A 14,944-nucleotide genomic window follows, 5' to 3' on the forward strand; every position below is an offset into this window, starting at 1 on the left:
GGGTATATGCCCAGTAGTGGGATTTCTGGGTCATATGGTAGTTCTATTTATAGTTTTTTAAGGAACCTCCATACTGTACTCCATAGGGGCTATATCAATTTACCTCACCAACAGTGCAAGAGGGTTCTCTTTAATCCACACCCTCTCCAGCATTTATTGTTTGTAGATTTTTTGATCATGGCCATTCAGATTACTGTGAGGTGATAGCTCATTGTAGTTTTGATTTGCATTTTTCTAATGATTAGTTATGTGGTGCATCCTTTCATGTGTTTGTTGACAATCAGTACATCTTCTTTGGAGAAATGTCTATTTAGGTCTCCTGCCTATTTTTAAATTGGGTTGTTTGTTTTCTAGTTATTGAGCTGCATGAGCTGCTTGTATATATTGGAGATTAATCTTTTGTCAGTTGCGTCATTTGCAAATATTTTCTCCCATTCTGAGAGTTGTTTTTTTTTTTGTCTTGTTTATGGTTTCTTTGCTGTGCAAAAGCTTTTCAGTTTCATTAGGTCCCATTTGTTTATTTTTGTTTTTATTTCCATTTCTCTAGGAAGTGGGTCAAAAAGGATCTTGCTGTGATTTATGTCATAGAGTGTTCTGCCTATGTTTTCCTCTAAGAATTTTCTAGTGTCTAGCCTTACATTTAGGTCCTTAATCCATTTTGACTTTATTTTTGTGTATGGTGTTAGGGAGTGTTCTAATTTCATTCTTTTACATGTAGTTGTCCAGTTTTCCCAACACCACTTATTGAAGAGGCTATCTTTTCTCCATTGTATACTCTTTTCTCCTTTATCAAAGATAAGGTAACCATATGTGTATGGGTTTATCTCTGGGTTTTCTCTCCTGTTCCATTGATCTAGATTTCTGTTTCTGTGCCAGTACCATACTGTCTTGATTACTGTAGCTTTGTAGTATAGTCTGAAGTCAGGGAGCTTGATTCCTCCAGCTTGGTATTTCTTGCACAAGATTGCTTTTGCTATTCGGGGTCTTTTGTGTTTCTATACAAATTGTGAAATTCTTTGTTCTACTTCTGTAAAAAATGCCATTGGTAGTTTAATAGGGATTGTGTTGAATCTGTAGATTGCTTTGGGTAGTATAGTCATTTTCACAATGTTGATTCTTCCAATCCAAGAACATGGTATATCTCTCCATCTGTTTGAATCATCTTTAATTACTTTCATCAGTGTCTTATAGTTCTCTGCATACAGGTCTCTTGTCTCCCTAGGTAGGCTTATTCCTAGGTATTTTATTCTTTTCTTGCAATGGTAAATGGGAGTGTTTTCTTAATTTCTCTTTCAGATTTTTCATCATTAGTGTATAGAAATGCAAGAGGTTTCTGTGCATTAATTTTGTATCCTGCTACTTTAACAAATTCATTGATTAGCTCTAGTAGTTTTTTGGTAGTATTTTTAGGATTCTCTATGTGTGGTATCATGTCATCTGCAAACAGTGACAGTTTTACTTCTTCTTTTCCAATTTGGATTCCTTTTATTTCTTTTTCTTCTCTGATTGCTGTGGCTAACACTTCCAAAACTATGTTGAATAATAGTGGTGAGAGAGAGCTACTTTGTGTTGTTCTTGATCTTAGTGGAAATGGTTTCAGTTTTTCACCATTAAGAATGATATTGCCTGTGGGGTTGTCATATATGGCCTTTATTATATTGAGGTAAGTTCTCTGTATGCCTACTTTTTGGAGAGTTTTTATCATAAATGGATGTTAAATTTTGTCTAGAGCGTTTTCTGCATCTATTGAGTTGATCATATGATTTTTATCCTTCAGTTTGTTAATATGGTGTATCACACTGTTTTATTGTATATATTGAAGAATCCTTGAATTCCTGGGATAAACCCCACCTGATCATGGTGTATCATCCTTTTAAAGTGCTGTTGGATTCTGTTTGGTACTATTTTGTTGAGGATTTTTGCATCTATGTTCATCAGTGCTATTGGCCTGTAGTTTTCTTTCTTTGTGACATCTTTGTCTGGTTTTGGTATCAGGGTGATGGTGGGCTCATAGAATGAGTTAGGGAGCGTTCCTCCCTCTGCTATACTTTGGAAGAGTTTGAGAAGGATACGTGTTAGCTTTTCTATAAATGTTTGATAGAATTCGCCTGTGAAGCCCTCTGATCCTGGGCTTGTTTGTTGGAAGATTTTTAATCACAGTTTCAATTTCAGTGCTTGTGATTGTTCTGTTCATATTTTCCATTTCTTCCTGGTTGAGTCTCAGAAAGTTGTTCATTTCTAAGAATTTGTCCATTTCTTCCAGGTTGTCCATTTTATTGGCATATAGTTGCTTGTAGTAATCTCTCATGATCCTTTGTATTTCTGCAGTGTCAGTTGTTACTTTTTTTTCATTTCTAATTTTATTGATTTCAGTCTTCTCCCTTTTTTTCTTGATGAGTCTGGCTAATGGTTTATCAATTTTGTTTGTCTTCTCAAAGAACCAGTTCTTAGTTTTATTGATCTTGCTATTGTTTCCTTCATTTCTTTTTCATTTATTTCTGATCTGATCTTTATGATTTCTTTCCTTCTGCTAACTTTGGGGTTTTTTCGTTCTTCTTTCTCTAATTGTTTTAGGTGTAAGGTTAGGTTGTTTCTTTGAGGTGTTTCTTGTTCCTTAAGGTAGGATTGTATTGCTATAAACTTCCCTCTTACAACTACTGTTGCTGCATCCCATAGGTTTTGGGTCATCGTGTTTTCATTTTCATTTGTCTCTAGGTATTTTTTGATTTCCTCTTTGATTTCTTCAGTGATCTCTTGGTTATTAAGTAGTGTATTGTTTAGCCTCCATGTGTTTTAATTTTTTACACATTTTTTCCTGTAATTGATATCTAGTCTCACAGCGTTGTGGTTGGAAAAGATACTTGATACGATTTCAATTTTCTTAAATTTACCAAGGCCTGATTTGTGACCCAAGATATGATCTCTCCTGAGAATATTCCTTGAGCACTTGAGAAGAAAGTGTATTCTGTTGTTTCTGGATGGAATGTCCTTTAAATATCAATTAAGTCCATCATGTTTAATGTATCATTTAAGACTTGTGTTTCCTTATTTATTTTCATTTTGGATGATCTGTCCATTGGTAAAAGTGGGGTGTTATAGTCCCCTATTACGATTGTGTTACTGTCGATTTCCCCTTTTATGGCTGTTAGTATTTGCCTTATGTATTGGGGTGCTCCTATGTTGGGTGCATAAATATTTACAATTGTTATATTTTCTTCTTGGATTGATCCCTTGATCACTATGTAGTGTTCTCCTTTGTATCTTCTAATAGTCTTTGTTTTAAAGTCTATTTTGTCTGATATGAGAATTGCTACTCCAGTTTTCTTTTGATTTCCATTTGCCTATAATATCTTTTTCCATCCCCTTACTTTCAGTCTGTCTATGTCCTTAGGTCTGAAGTGAGACTCTTGTAGACAGCATATATATGGGCCTTGTTTTTGTATCCATTCAGCCAGTCTATGTCTTTTGGTTGGAGCATTTAATCCATTTACATTTAAGTAATTATCTGTATGTATGTTCCTATTACCATTTTCTTAATTGTTTTGTGTTTGTTATTGTAGGTCTTTTCCTTCTCTTGTGTTTCCTGGCTAGAGAATTTCCTTTAGCATTTGTTGTAAAGCTGGTTTGGTGGTGCTGAATTCTATTAGCTTTTGCTTCTCTGTAAAGGTTTTAATTTCTCTGTCAAATCTGAATGAGATCCTTCCTGGGTAGAATTAATCTTGGTTGCAGGTTTTTCCCCTTCATCACTTTAAATATGTCCTGCCACTCCCTTCTGGCTTGCAGATTTTCTGCTGAAAGATCAGCTGTTAACCTAATGGGGATTCCCTTGTATGTTATTTGTTGTTTTTCCCTTGCTGCTTTAATATTTTTTCTTTCCTAAGTGTCCATCATCAGATGAATGGATAAAGAAGATGTGGCACATATATACAATGGAATATTACTCAGCCATAAAAAGAAATGAAATTAAGTTATTTGTAGTGAGGTGGATGGAGTTAGAGTCTGTCATACAGAGTGAAGTAAGTCAGAAAGAGAAAAACAAATACAGTATGCTAACACATATATATGGAATCTAAGAAAAAAAAAAAAAAGGTCATGAAGAACCTAGTGGTAAGACAGGAAAAAGACACAGACCTACTAGAGAATGGACTTGAGGATATGGGGAGTGGGAAGAGTAAGCTGTGACAAAGTGAGAGAGTGACATGGACATATATACACTACAAAACATAAAATAGATAGCTAGTGGGAAGCAACCGCATAGCACAGGGAGATCAGCTCTGTGCTTTGTGACTACCTAGAGAGGTGGGATAGGGAGGGTGGGAGGGAGGGAGATGCGAGAGGGAAGAGATATGGGAATATATGTATATGTATAACTGATTTACTTTGTTATAAAGCAGAAACTAACACACCATTGTAAAGCAATTATACTCCAATAAAGATGTTAAAAAAAATAATAATTTTTGATAGTTTGATCAATATGTGTCTTGGTGTGTTTCCCCTTGGATTTATCCTGTATGGGACTCTCTGTGCTCCCTGGATTTGATTAACTCTTTCCTTTCCCATATTAGGGAAGTTTTCAACTATAATCTCTTCAAATATTTTCTCAGTCCCTTTCTTTTTCTTTTCTTCTTCTGGGACCCCTATAATTCGAATGTTGTTGCATTTAATGTTGTCCCAGAGGTCTCTGAGACTGTCCTCAATTCTTTTCATTTTTTTTTCTTTATTCTGCTCTGCAGTAGTTGTTTCCACTATTTTATCTTCCGGGTCACTTATCCGTTCTTCTGCCTCTGTTATTCTGCTATTGATCCCTTCTAGAGAACTTTTAATTTCATTTACTGTGTTGGTCATCACCGTTGGTTTGCTGTTTAGTTCTTCTAGGTTGTTGTTTAACGTTTCTTGTATTTTCTCTATTCTATTTCCAAGATTTTAGATCATCTTTACTATCATTATTCTGAATTCTTTTTCAGGTAGACTGCCTATTTCCTCTTCCTTTGTTAGATCTGGTGGGGTTTTACCTTGCTCCTTCATCTGCTGTGTGTTTCTCTGTCTTCTCATTTTGCTTATCTTACTGTGTTTGGGGTCTCCTTTTCACAGGCTACAGGTTCATAGTTCCCATTGTTTTTGGTGTCTGTCCCCAGTGGCTAAGGTTGGTTCAGTGTGTTGTGTAGACTTCCTGGTGGAGGGGACTAGTGCTTGTGTTCTGGTTGATGAGGCTGTATCTTGTCTTTCTGGTGGGCAGGTCAACGTCTGCTGGTGAGTTTTGGGGTGTCTGTGGCCTTATTATGATTTCAGGCAGCCTCTCTGCTAAGGGGTGGGGCTGTGTTCCTGTCTTGCTAGTTGTGTGGCATAAGGTGTCCAGCACTGTATATTGCTGTGATTTGGCTTGTCTGTGACCTTATTATGATTTTTGGTAGCCTCTTTGCTAATAGCTATGTTGTGTTCCTGTCTTGCTAGTTGTTTGGCATGGGGTGTCCAGCACTAGAGTTTGTTGGTCGTTGAGTGGAGCTGGGTCTTAGCACTGAGATGGAGATCTCTGGGAGTTTTTCACTGTTTGATATTACATGGAGCTGGGAGGTCTCTTGTGGACCAATGTCCTGAACTTGGCTCTCCCACCTCAGATGCACAGCCCTGACGCCTGGCTGGAGCACCAAGAGCCTGTTATCCACATGGCTCAGAGTAAAAGAGAGAAAAAAAAGAATGAAAGAAAGAAGAAGATAAAATTTTTTAAAAGTTATTAAAATAAAAAATAATTATTAAAAAAAATGTTTTTAAAGTAATAAAAAGAAAGAAAGAAAGAAGAGAGCAACCAAACCAAAAAACAAATATACCAATAATAACAAGTGCTAAAAACTGTACTAAAAAAAATAAAATAAATTAAAAAAAATAAACAGGCAGACAGAACCCTAGGACAAATGGTAAAAGCAAAGCTAGACAGACAAAATCACACACAGGAGCATACACATACACACTCACAAAAAGAGAAAAAGGAAAAATATATATATATCATTACTTCCAAAGTCCACCTCCTCAATTTGGGATGATTCGTTTTCTATTCAGGTATTCCACAGATGCAGGGTACATCAAGTTGACTGTGGAGATTTAATCCACTGCTCCTGAGGCTGCTGGGAGAAATTTCCCTTTCTCTTCTTTGTTCGCACAGCTTCTGGGGTTCAGCTTTGGATACCGCCCTGCCTCTGCATGTAGGTCGCCTGAGGGCGTCTGTTCTTCACTCAGACAGGACGGGGTTAAAGGAGCAGCAGATTCGGGGGCTCTGGCTCACTCAGGCCGGGGGGAGGGAAGGGTACACAATGTGGGGCGAGCCTGTGGCGGCAGAGCCCAGCGTGACATTGCATCAGCCTGAGGTGTGTTGTGTGTTCTCCTGGAGACCTTGTCCCTGGATAACGGGACCCTGGCAATGGCGGGCGGCACAGGCTTCTGGGAGGGGCGGTGTGGAGAGTGACCTGTGCTTGCACACAGGCTTCTTGGTGGCTGCAGCAGCAGCCTTAGCATTTCATGCCCATCTCTGGGGTCTGTGCTGATAGCCGCAGCTCGCTTGTCTCTCGAGCTCATTTAAGTGGCACTCTTAATCCCCTCTCCTCGCGCACCAGGAAACAAAAAGGCAAGAAAAAGTCTCTTGCCTCTTTGGCAGCTCCATACTTTTTCCCGGACTCCGTCCTGGCTAGCTGCAATGCACTAGCCCCCTTCAGGCTGTGTTCATGCAGCCAACCCCAGTCCTCTCCCTGGGATCCGACCTCCGAAGCCCAAGCCTCAGCTCCCAGCCCCCATCCACCCCGTCGAGTGAGCAGACAAGCCTCTTGGGCTGGTGAGTGCTGGTCGGCACCGATCCTCTGTGTGGGCAGGAATCTCTCCGCTTTGTCCTCCGCACCCCTATTGCTGAGCTCTCCTCCATGGTTCTGAAGCTTCCCTCCTCCACCACCCGCAGTCTCCGCCCGTGAAGGGGCTTCTAGTGTGTGGAAACCTTTCCTCCTTCACAGCTCTCCCCCACTGGTGCAGGTCCCGTCCCTATTCTTTTGTTTTGTTTTTTTCTTTTTTCTTTTTCCCTACCCAGGTACGTGGGGGAGTTTCTTGCCTTTTGGGAGGTCTGAGGTCTTTTGCCAGCGTTTAGTAGGTGTTCTGTAGGAGTTGTTCCACATGTAGATGTATTTCTGATGTATTTGTTGGGAGGAAGGTTATCTCCACGTCTTACTCTTCAGCCATTTTGAAGCTCCCTCCCTTGGTGCTTTTAATATATTTTCTTTATATTTAATTTTTTATAGTTTGACCAATATGTGTCTTGGCATGTTTCTCCTTGGATTTATCCTATATGGGACTTTCTGTGCTTTCTGGATTTGATTATTTCCTTTCCCATGTTAAGGAAGGTTTCAACTATAATCTCTTCAAATATTTTCTCAGTCCCTTTTGGTTTTTTTCTCTTCTTCTTCTAGGACCCCTATAATTCGAATATTGGTGCATTTAAGGTTGTCCCTGAGGTCTCTTAGACTGTCTTCAATTATTTTCATTCTTTTTTCTTTATTCTGCTCTGCAGTAGTTATTTCCACTATTTTATCTTCTAGGTCACTTAACCGTTCTTCTGCTTCAGTTATTCTGCTATTGATTCCTTCTAGAGAATTTTAAATTTCATTTATTGTGTTGTTTATCATTGTTTGTTTGCTCTTTTGTTCTTCTAGGTCCTTGTTAAACCTTTTTTGTATTTTCTCCATTCTATTTCCAAGATTTTGGCTCATCTTTACTATCATTACTCTGAATTCTTTTTCAGGTAGACTGTCTATTTCCTCTTCATTTGTTAGATCTGGTGGGGTTTTACCTTGCTCCTTCATCTGCTGCACATTTCTCTGTCTTCTCATTTTGCTTAACTTACTGTGTTTGGGGTCTCCTTTCTGCAGGTTCATAGTTCCCATTGATTTTGGTGTCTGCCCCTAGTGAGTAAGGTTGGTTCAGTGAGTTGTGTAGGGTTTCTGGTTGAGGGGAGTGGTGCCTGTGTTCTGGTGGATGAGGCTGGATCTTGTCTTTCTGGTGGGCAGGAGTGCATCTGGTGCTGTGATTTGGCTTGTCTGTGACCTTATTATGATTTTTGGCAGCCTCTTTGCTAATAGCTATGTTGTGCTCCTGTCTTGCTAGTTGTTTGGCATGGGGTGTCCAGCACTGGAGCTTTTTGGTCATTGAGTGGAGCTAGGTCTTAGCAATGAGATGGAGATCTCTGGGAGAGCACTCGCCAATAGATATTATGTGAGGCTGGGAGGTCTCTTGTGGTCTAATGTCCTGAACTTGGCTGTCCCTCCTCAGAGACTCAGGCCTGACACCTGGCCAGAGCACCAAGACCCTGCCAGCCACAGTTCTGGGAATTCTGAGGTATTCTGCTAGCATTCAGTAGGTGTTCTATAGGTGTTGTTCCACATGTAGATGTATTTTCGATGTATTTGTGGGGAGGAAGGTGATCTTCACGTCTGACTCCTCTGCCATCTTGAAGGTCCTCCCTGTAACTGAACAATTTTAGATCAACTAAAGGATGACCTTGATGTTGCATATCTATGAAAAATTATCAATAGACACTTTATGAAGCTGATAAAATATTTTGAAAATTGTTTTCCATCAAAAGAAGATCTATCAAAAGGAAATTATAATTTTATAGTTAATTTATAGATTAAAAATTATAGTTGAATTTGAATGATCTTTCTGTGAAACAGAATCCACCTCTTTTGTTGAAAAATCATTTAAATTTAACTGCAATTTACATGATAATTTGCTTGAACATCTACTAATGTGTTTAAAATAATTATGGAAATATCTTTGTTTCCTTTTGAAGCATCCCATGCTTCATTTTTATAAAAGTTAAAGTCCTGGGCTTGCAGAAATAGTTTTAAATTTCATTTCTTTTAATATTCTTATCAACATACTTCTGAAAGACTAGTTTCTGTACTAAAATTTTTGTTCAAATAAAACATAAACAACTTAGGGATTTATTACCTGTGTTAATAGTTGTCAATTCCTTAACAAACAAGAAGTTCATTGGTCACATTAAAATAATTTAAATATTGATATTTTAGTGTTTATTAAAACTTCATGTGTATACATTAATATGGGAAGTCAAATGTTTAACTGTATATTTTGTTTAGTTACAATTGAACAATGATAGGAAGCTAGTGATTACTTTTAAGCATATTTTCAAGGAATCAGATGTGTACTTTTTGTAATTCTTTTATTTCCCTATATCATATTTGTTTGAATTATATTTAATAAAAGGTAAATTTATTTTTGTTAAATGAAGTCATAAAACTATTGGGACATTGTTTGCATGCATGTCCTTAAGTTGTTAAAAAAAATGCTCATTATATTATACTAGTAATTCATTTTTTGTTTGTTTTTTATTTAAATTTTTAAAAATTGAGGTACAATTGATGTATAACATTATATTAGTTTCAGATGTACAACATAATGATTCAACTGTTTGTATATATTGTGAAATTATCACCATAGTAAATCTAGTCACCACCCATCACCGCACGTATTTACAATTATTTTTCTTGTAATGACAACTTTTAAGATCTACTTTCTTAGCAACTTTGCAATATGTCATTTGCAAAAACATGAATAGTAATTCATTTTTATTGTATTTCACAAATTATCAGTCCAGTATAGTCTGATATAAAAACAGACAAAATTGAAAACAACAACAATAAGACAGAAAAAAGAAAAGAAGAGAAAAGTAAAGATAACCTGTCCCTCAACACAGATAGTCTGAGAATATAAGGAAGGCCTTTCCTGCATGGTCTGGCATTTAATTTTGGAGCTAACATCAAGTTTCATCACTGCACTTTCCACACAGAAGGTAAAGGTCCTGAGTAGCCCCTCACCAATAGGTCTCACGGGAGATGAAACTGACCTGCTCCTAGCAGCCACAATGGCCTAGTGTCTACATACAAGCTCTGCCTTGGTCCCTGGTCTTGCACGGTCATCACTGAACGGCCCAGGAAAGAGAAAGAGAATGATCTGTAAGGGTGTGGCCTTCCCCCAGGACATCTGGATGCTGGCCAGGGTCCTTAGCCCACTACAGTCATTGATTATCCCCAGGGCCCATGGCACATCAGCACCCTCTGGGCTCTGTCTGTCAGCATGGATGGTTCCACTTTCCATCTGCTGAACTGGTGCTCAGAGTTTATCAAGGACAGGGTTTGTTCTGAAAATGGAGGTGGTAGAAGTGAGTGACAGAATCCAGCCAAGTAGGATGGAATAATTTACTATCAGAAATTGAGAGTCAGATTATATCCCTGCCTTAAAAAAAAAAAACAAAAAAACTTAGCTTCTTTGGAAATTAACTGATTAAAAGAGTCTTGTACCCTCTCATTCTATAACATTGGCTTCATCTTCCAAATAGTAATACCAGAGTCAGTGGCATAGGGAAGTTACATAACAAATATCTTAGAGAGAAGAGACTGGCTCTTAAAACTGTTTTTCCCCCTTTGCTCAATTCACTAGTTTATTCAGTCATTTGACAATGTTGTATTGTTTTGATATTAATGACAGAGATAAGCAGACAGTGTCACACATAATATTTGAAGTTAATTTAGTTAAAAACCATAGAATGCACATATCCTTAAACTGTTATCTGCTTCTGGTGAGGGATCTACACTTCATTTTAATTTCTGTCTTCAAAAATGCTTTCAAGCTTGGTGGTGATTCATTTTATTGTGCCTTTTATGTACTTCCAGGAATTGCTTCTTTCATCTACTATTTGAAATGGTGACTGATAGAGGAAATCATTCACAATAATATGCTCCACAAGGAAAATATAACCACCCAGCTATTGTTCCAGATCCTTAAATCATGTTTTACCTCATCTGATAAAAAGCCTAATTTACGTTGGAAAGAGCAAATGTGTTTATTACAAAGTGCGTTTCCTGTTGCCAAGTAAGATAAATGCCAGGGCAAGGAACAGAGGTATAGCTTTCTTATATATTAATATCTAAATAGGGAGATTTGAAGCATTATAAAATGTCATTCCTCTAGGAAGAGGGGGAAGGATTGTCATTGACTCATCAAATATTTATTGAAAAACTAGTATATGTCAGAAACTGATCTTGGAGATGGAGCTACAACTATGAACAAACAAAAATTCCCACCCCTGGCTCACATTGAACCTAAATAACCATGTCTTTGCCATAAAGAGCTGAGTGGTCATTTCCACTGTCTACCTCAGTCATTGTAAACGTACCACAAAGTAGAGTGAATGTCGCTCACGCTCTTGAATTCAACACCATCTGGAAATGTGACTATGAGATACTGAGCATCAAATATGAGTCAGGTGATTTACTTACATTCCTTCTCAGTCTCATAAATAAACGCTCCAGGTAGAAGCTACTCTTTCCCTATGATACATCCTTCTAGCCCACAATGGATAAAATAATTTCATCAAATCAAATGCTGTGGCAGAGTTGTGTTTTCACTTGGTTGTTGGGCCGATTTGGGAAAAGTCTGTCAGGGAAACAGCACTGTTTAAAGTTTTGGATGGAATAAGTGTTGTTGGTTTTACCAGTAGTTCTGGAAAGTTCAAGGGCTTCTGGGAATCTTTTGTAAATTGGCGGCTTCAGATCTTCTGAGAAACTATCTGATGCAGTTTGCTGTCTGGAGCTGATTCTCTTCTAGGTTGGAGAAGAGTATGTCTGACCCTGGAGAGCATTTTGACAGAAATCTTGCTTCTGTTTTTTCTTTGTTAAGTTTCCCTCTGGGTCTTTTCTTTAAGGATACAGATGCTTGTTGTTTTTCATGACTTACTAAATAAATAGAACACAAGAGGAGGTTTGATTTCTTAAGTAAGGCAAGCTTCATTAAAGTTTGTGCATTTCAACATTTTCTTATGTTAAGAAGTCTTTCAATTCAATTCCTCATTTTTTGGTAGAGTTTAAATATATAGGGTTAGTTTAAACATTGGATTGACTAAATCAATAAAAAATCATGCATTTTGGTACTGAAAAATGGATTCCAAATGTAGATTCTTTTCCAAATTCCATGTTTCTTCTAAAGGTTGTAAGATTAAGAAAGTAGAAGTCAAGGTTTTTTGTCTTAATTCTCTTATCATCTACTTGTGAGATCTTTGCCAAGACACTTGTCATCCTGAGAAAATTAACATTCTAAAATGTCATCCTGTTGAAGGACTATATAATAACGAATTGTGGCTATCAGTTACTGTAATAGAAAGTTTTACTAAAAATAACCATAGTAACACCAATGTTTTAATATTATAGTGATTTCATAATTAGCCACTGACCAAAGTCTTTTACATTAATATACAGCAATATGTGATTGAACCAGTAGTAATAGTAATGCTGATTACAATCACAATACAGAGAAAAACTAGATAAAAAAGAATGGAAAAGGAAGGTGTAAAATATGTCATTTTTTGTCTATGTATTGGAAATGGAAGTGTATGGAAAGTAATTAAATAATTATGGTGAATGAAGAATTGTTTAATGGATTGTTTATGTGAGGATGCATGGGGAGTTGTGTAGAGCTTCTTTGGAATGAACCATCTGAGATTTGACAACACAGTCTAGGATGAAATGGTAATGACAGCTGTGACATGCTTATTGTCCACTGATTTAACAAACTGATGCTGAAGAAAAGCCATTCAAAGGTTTATACAGTGTGAGCTCCAAAATGTGCAACCTTCTCAATTTTTTCAAAATATTGCCCTTTAAACTATTCAGGAAACTGCTATTGAAAACACAGCTGAAGCTGCCTCTGTTCTACTTTGTGTCCTTACCAACCTTGTAAATAAAAATTATGTATGAACAACAGGTGTGTGTGCAGGTATCTGTGTGCATACAAGCATCTACATATGAATACACTTTGTGAGTACAGCATGTATTATCAATCAGAAATTGAATATTGCTGACTTTAATATTTTTTCCTGAGTTCTCATGTTATAAAAGATTCTCAATGGCTTGTTTGACAATTTTTGTGATAGATTATAATGAACTAATTGTGATGGGAAAGACAAGAGAACCCATAGTCTTTGGACACCTCTCTTGTTCCATGCATTTTGTGAAGTTCTTTATAATCAGTTATTAATATAAATTCAGGAGGAGGGGCAAGATGGCGGAAGAGTAAGACGCGGAGATCACCTTCCTCCCCACAGATACATGAGAAATACATCTACACGTGGAACTGCTCCTACAGAACACCCACTGAACGCTGGCAGAAGACGTCAGACCTCCCAAAAGGCAAGAAAATCCCCACGTACTTGGGTAGGGCAAAAGAAAAAAGAAATAACAGAGACAAAAGAATAGGGACGGGACCTGCACCAGTGGGAGGGAGCTGTGAAGGAGGAAAGGTTTCCACACACTAGGAAGCCCCTTCGTGGGCAGAGACTGCGGGTAGCAGAGGGGGGAAGCTTCGGAGCCACGGAGGAGAGCGCAGCCACATTGGTGCGGAGGGCAAAGCGGAGATTCCCGCACAGAGGAGCGGTGCCGACCAGCACTCACCAGCCCGAGAGGCTTGTCTGCTCAGCCGCCGGGGCGGGCGGGGCCTGGGAGCTGGGGCTCGGGCTTCGGTGCTAGCCGGGAGGGAGTCCGGGAAAAAGACTGCAGCTGCCAAAGAGGCAAGAGAATTTTTCTTGCCTCTTTGTTTCGCGGCGCGCAAGGAGAGGGGATTCAGAGCGCCGCCTAAACGAGCTCCAGAGACGGGCGCGAGCCGCGGCTATCAGCGCGGATCCCACAGCAACAGGGGCGCAGAGGGAAAAACGGAGAGATTCCCGCACAGAGGCTCGGCGCCGAGCAGCACTCACCATCCCGAGAGGCTTGTCTGCTCACCCGCCGGGGCGGGCGGGGGCTGGGAGCTGAGGCGCGGGCTTCGGTCGGATCCCAGGGAGAGGACTGGGGTTGGCTGCGTGAACACAGCCTGAAGGGTCTAGCGCACCACAACTAGCCGGGAGGGTGCACGAGAAAAAGTCTGCAGCTGCCGAAGAGGCAGGAGACTTTTTCTTGCCTCTTTGTTTCGCGGCGTGCAAGGAGAGGGGATTCAGAGCGCCACTTAAACGAACTCCAGAGACGGGCGCGAGCCGCGGCTATCAGCGCAGACCCCAGAGACGGGCATGAGACGCTAAGGCTGCTGCTGCCGCCACCAAACAGCCTGTGGGCGAGCACAGGTCATTCTCCACACCGCCCCTCCCGGGAGCCTGTGCAGCCCGCCACGGCCAGGCTCCCGTAATCCGGGGACAACTTCCCCGGGAGAGCGCACGGCGCGCCTCAGGCTGCTGCAATGTCACGCCGGCTTCTGCCGCCGCAGGCTCGCCCCGCCTCCTCCATACCGCTCCCTCCCCCCGGCCTGACTGAGCCAGAGCCCCCGAATCAGCTGCTCCTTTAACCCCGTTCTGTCTGGGCGGGGAACAGACGCCCTCAGGGGACCTACATGCAGAGGCGGGTCCAAATCCAAAGCTGAACCCCGGGAGCTGTACGAACAAAGAAGAGAAAGGGAAATCTCTCCCAGCAGCCTCAGAAGCAGCGGATTAAAGCTCCACAAACAACTTGATGTGCCTGCATCTGTTGAATACCTGAATAGACAACGAATTATCCCAAATTTAGGAGATGGACTTTGGGAGCAGGATATATTAACTTTTCCCCTTTTCCTTTTTTTTGTGAGTGTAGATGTGTATGCTTCTGGGTGAGATTTTGTCTGTATAGCTTTGCTCTCACCGTTAGTCCTAGGGTTAGGTCCGTCCGTTTTTTTTTTTTTTTTTTTTTTTGGCTTAAAAATTTTTTTTTCCCTAATAAATGTTTTCTTAAAAATTTTTTCCTTATTTTCTATTTTTAAAAAAATTTTTAATAAGTTTTTTCATATTTTTTATTTTAAAAAATTAAAAAATTTTTTTTCTTAATAAATTTTTTCTAAATAATTTTTTTCTTATTTTTAGTATAAAAAATTAATAAATCTA

This window comes from Eubalaena glacialis, chromosome 8, assembly GCF_028564815.1.
Source record: "Eubalaena glacialis isolate mEubGla1 chromosome 8, mEubGla1.1.hap2.+ XY, whole genome shotgun sequence".
In the NCBI taxonomy this organism is placed as follows: domain Eukaryota; kingdom Metazoa; phylum Chordata; class Mammalia; order Artiodactyla; family Balaenidae; genus Eubalaena; species Eubalaena glacialis.